This window comes from Camellia sinensis, chromosome 13 (genome assembly GCF_055761805.1).
Source record: "Camellia sinensis isolate YWXY chromosome 13, ASM5576180v1, whole genome shotgun sequence".
In the NCBI taxonomy this organism is placed as follows: Eukaryota; Viridiplantae; Streptophyta; class Magnoliopsida; order Ericales; family Theaceae; genus Camellia; species Camellia sinensis.
The window spans coordinates 70926215-70931983 of record NC_138973.1 but is presented as its reverse complement, the minus strand read 5'-3'; positions in this window follow the sequence as shown (position 1 = coordinate 70931983).

Sequence of the window (5769 nt, the reverse complement as noted above, 5' to 3'; positions counted from 1 at the left end):
AACAGTCCGTAGGATCTGGATTCTCATCATCATCATCAGAGAGAGAGAGAGAGATTGAAACCCATGTTTCATTTTGATTAGAATAAGGCAAAATAGTTATTTTTGGGGGAAAATTTTTTTGGCTCCCCAAATTTCATTTTGCCGTTTTTTTTTTTTCATATACAATTCCCGACATGTATTGTGCGTCGTAAAAATGTAATATTTTTAATGGCGAATGTTGTGTGTACCGTGAAAAATATTTACTTTTCACGGTTGGCATATGTGCGTCGTGTATAATTGATGTATTAACGGCACGCCATATGCACGTCGTAGAAAGTTTTATTATTTACAGTGCACATTGTAAATTGTAAAAAAATCATCGTTATTATCTTTCATGGCCTACACAATAGACACGCCGTGGTTGGAAACGTATTTGCGACGTGCAAAAAAAACAAGCCGTAAAAATGAGAAACTACAGCGTGCATTTATTGTATGCCGTTGATGTGGTGCCGTAAAAAGTCAGTTTTGTTGTAGTGTCATTAGAGTTTTTCCCATAACTCCTTCATCAAAGTTAGAGAACTCTTCGAGGGCTACGTTGTGTGCAGTTGATATCAGGTTTCGACAACGTTAATTTTAGGGCTTTCTTCTCTTTTTTCTTTAAGAACTTGAGGTAGGAATTTTTCTTTGAGTTATATATACATTTTTACAAAGTATGTTATTGTTGGGACTCTTTCTTGTGGTGATTGAACTTGGGTTTGGACTCATGAGTTGTGAATGACTTTAAAAATGGGTTTCCAAAATGTTTTCTAAAAATCCTTGAGATTTTGAGTTATATTGTTGTAGAGAATTGTTATCTTCAAATAATTTCATTTAAAATGAGGAGGAAACTTAGTTTATGGGAACCCTAGAAATTTGGGAATATTTAAGAAAATGTGGTGATGTTATGGAATTGATTTTTGACAAATATTATGACAATGTTGAATGAAAAGAATTTTATGGAATATGAGGAATAGTTAGTTTTGAAGTTATTATTCAAAAATTTGAATATAGTCATGAAATGATTAACTTGTTGAGGATGTGTTGCTACTCTTGGATAGATATAAATTAATATATGTTTATGTTGTGAGATTGCATTGGAAACAGAAATGGAAATTGTGATCGAAATGGAGGAATTGTGTGGAAATATTGCAAGTGGAAGACTAATATAATTACCTTGATATATGTTACATTGGTATTTCAATTTATTTGGTTATTAAAATTTTTGAAGTGAGATTTGAAAAACTTTTGCATTGAGAAAGGAATGTTGTAAAATAAGATCTCATTGAAATGTTTTGGGATAAATACGTTGGTAAGTCCGAATAGGGGGTGTAGATGAAATTGATTAAGTTGGCCTTAGTGTCCAGGGTAAAAGACCGAAACACATGTGCGGAGGAGGTACCACGTGCCTTCCGGTTAGCTATCGGTAAAGTGGGGGTTTTGGTAGTGCTAGTTATGCTTACTTGCAGACACCAACCTAGGGATTACCTGAGTCGTATTTACCGCCCCTTTGAACTTGATTTAAAATTGTTGAATTTTGTTGAAATTTTAAGATTTCATTGTGCATGATGGCTTTCAAAGGATGAAGATGAGACTTTCTTTTAAAGGCATAGCATAGTATATACATTCCATTTCATGAGACTTGTAGAAAATGTATATACTTTATTAAAAAATTTCTACTGAGCATTATGCTCACCCTATGGGATTTTGGTGCAGGAAAAGATGTGGTGATTCCACCAAGCTAAGTGCATGGATATGAATATTGAGAGCACAAGGCTCTTGTTTTGTTGTGGTTGTATTTTTGCAAGCCAAGGGCTTTACTTGTATGGGTTTGAGCAACCATTTTGTGTAACCGAACTTAAGCCTTGGACTTTATAGCCCTTGAGGGCATTTGTTTACTTTTGACTGGTTATTTCACGTGCTAGAGATTCATGTACTAAGGTCGTTGAATGTATATTTGCATGTGGAAACCTTTGTAAATCTCTCTTGATTATATATATGCAAATGTTGGAGATTTGGGTCTGATGTGTTTATTGGAAATTTATTATTATTATTATTATTATTATTATTATTATTTGGAGCGTTACAACTTGGTATCAGAGCTACCGAATACTTGCAGCTCGTGGGAAGTGGTTGTTTTTCCGTATTGGGTTTATTTTACTTGATTAGGAGAGGTTCCATATTTTTGTGGTTATATGACGACGTGCTTATTGTAGACTCAACTTTCTTTGCACCCCCCTTTCGAAGAGCTCAAATTGGTCCTACAGTTCGGACTCCTGTCACGGTTCTAAATCTAATCTCACAAAGTGCAATGTAAGACTAATAAACACCAAAGAGTCTAATCCGACAAATCATTTTGGAAAATCAGATTTTGAATCAAATAATGCCAAACTGGACTACTTTGCCAGATTACAAAGTCGCCACCTAAATATTTTATTTTGGAGAAATTTAGGAAACCCTGACTCGTGCCAAAGGCCACCTGTCCGTCATCACCAAAATTACATGGGCTCGGGAATTTGGATACGAGGGGGGAAGGTCATAAAATAAGTACCCCCGCTCACCCGATCAAAGGATCGGCCTCTACTAAGCATAATGTCACGACCCGAACCCGCCCCTATGGGTTAAGGCCATAACCGGCCAGTAATCACGAAATTACCTACGGCCTCAAACCAAATAAGACAAGACTCATCAGAGTAAAAGGGGCCAAACGGAAGCAAATTTAAAACTTTGTCCATAGAGCCGTGCTTATATGCACACCATAACATTCCATATGTACATATGTTAATAACTCACAACAGAAAGTGTAATGACATAAGATTCTATACAGACAGGAACATCCAAACTAAGTCAACCCATGAAAACTATATACAGACGTATTCAAAACTTCGTCAACCTAACAAAATGTAAATACATAACAAAAGGGCGAAGACGGGTCTCGTGCGTGAGACACAAAGGCTGACTCTTCAAAACCTTGGTTGTTCCACACAAACTTCACTGAGGCTGGGTTTGGACCTCTCTTGGCTCACCTACAAACACATGAATGAGCGTGAGCGATAGCCCAATGAATAATATCAAACAAAGAAGTCATACAAACGATATGTAGAACAACATACACCAAACGGCCTTGGGCCCAATTCATACTTCTATTTAACATATATATATATACACAATTTAAGTCAAGTGATCGTGGTTCGTATCAGGCTGGCCTTCAGCCCATTTATACTTTCATTTATGTCAAAACGGCCTCTGGCCCATCCATTCGTGTCAAAACGGCCTCTGGCCCATTCATTCGTGTCAAAACAACCTTCGGTCCTTTCATTTATCTCAAAACGACCTTCGGTCCATTCATTTATCTCAAAACGACCTTCGGTCCGTTCGTTCGTGTCAAAACGACCTTCGGTCCATTTGTTTAAGTCAAGACAACCTTCGGTCCATTCATTTATCTCAAAATGACCTTTGGTCCATTCATTTATCTTAAAACGACCTTCGGTCCGTTCGTTCGTGTCAAAACGACCTTCGGTCCATTCGTTTATGTCAAAACGACCTTCGGTCCATTCATTTATCTCAAAACGACCTTCGGTCCGTTCGTTCGTGTCAAAACGACCTTCGGTCCATTCGTTTATGTCAAAACGGCCTTTGGCCCATTCACACTTTCATGTCAAACTGGCCTTTGGCCCAATCATTCATATCGAAACGGCCTCTGGCCCATTCATTCATGCTTGTCAAAACGGCCTCTGGCCCATTCATTATTTCTTGTCAAAACGGCCTCTGGCCCATTGCAAATTTTCATATCAGACATTGTCCACCATTCAAATTAATGAACTTACAGACTTACATAGAGGTAAGCAATAGGACAACAACATATTCAAACATCTTTTGTTAAGATATTGCTCACAGTGATCGGCTTGTGGATTTCCCCTAAAGCTTGACCCTACACATTTCATGAACACAAAGGGGGTCACTAACAGTTCAATCCGTTCTTTGATTCGCATATTCCTCTTTAGGCATTATTCTTATCTCATTAACTCATTTACAATGCTTAACATATGCCTAAGAGTGCTTACAAGTGAAAGAGAATGGAAAACGAAACACAGAACGAGCATACAAAATTTCAGGGAACAGGGTCCCCGCTCGAGCGTCAACTTCCCCGCTCGAGCGGACCCTTAGGGCCTGCAAAAGTACTGGTTGCATGAAAAATACGCTCACGCGTGGGATAGAGCGCTCGAGCGAAAGGCCTGTCTACAATAACTCCCCGCTCGAGTGTGATATATATCGCTCGAGCGGACATCCAACTCTGTAAAAAGTGCTGGGAGCAAGATTTTTCCGCTCAAGCGGCTCTTCCCCCGCTCGAGCAGACATCAAAAATCTGGGTTTTCCAGATTGAGTTCTTGAGCTCCAATTCAAATTTCAACCGACAAAACATGCATGTTATGGCTCAAATCTCAAATATAGTTATGCTAACATGCCATAAACACCAAAACACATTACAATGGAGCCCAATTCATAATTAATTCACATGTATGCCCCAATCCCCCATCCACTCATTCTAATACAAACAAAATCATACTTTCAAAGCTCATATCTTAATTATTCAAACATGCATGCTAATCTTGATTTCATTTCCATCCCAAACAATGCAAATGGTGTTCATTCTCATGGAATACAACAAAAGCATACTTGCATGTAAGATTTAACACCTTTATTTCCATGTTCAACTCAATACATGCTAGATTATGCATTTCCACAACAATTATATACATGCATGCCTTCATTGACCTTCAATTGAACACAAGCAACTCAATTCCCTTACATTCAAACTAATTCATGCTCTTGACCATCTATTAAACTTGAATTCACAAGGTGATGACTATAAATGCATGAATCACTCACCAAGGAGCTTTAATCTCCCCAATTTAGCAATACTTGAGCTTAATCTCCAAAAGGTCCAAGTCTTGAACCACAAATGCACAATTCTTTCCTCTCTCTCTCTCTCTAACAGCCGTCTCTCTCTCAATCTCAATTGTATAACTCAGATTTTGAGTTCAATAGAGTTAAAGGAGAGTGTAGTGCTAACATACAACAAGCCCCATTAACATATTATTTTAATATAAAATAATTGGGCACTCAATTCATCAATTTAATCAGTTTAATCTGACCTGAATAAATTTTCAATTAAATTTCACCGTAGGCTCTAAAAATTACGCTAATCACAATGGCGTAATCAATTTCGGATTCTGTGGCCGATAAGGCCCTCAATTTAATTTCCAAAGCAGATTATTCAAATAGATATTCCTACGGTGAACAGATAGAAATCCAAGACCACATAATGGCACACAAAATCATATTAAACACATAATCATACTCATATTAAGGAACAATTAACACATTACGGAACAGGGGTATTACACATGATATGTTGTTTTATAAACACATGTGTTCTTAATCCGATTATTTAGCTAACTTTACTATGTGACGCACATATACAAGTATAAACTAAGTCGCAAGACTTGGAACGAATTCAACTCATGTTTGTTTTCAAAAATGGTTTGAAAATGCCACCCTCAAGTGGGCTAAAGCACGGATTTTCCATCAAGCAAGATGGGCTTAAAACATGATTTGCCACTTTGCAAAGTGGGCTTAAAACACACATTTGTTGAATTGTTCCAATTCAAGTAACAAAGTCTTCATCCAGAGGCATTCATGCAGTTAATCACTTAAGCAAATAGTCTCATAGCAAGCATGCTATCATGGCAA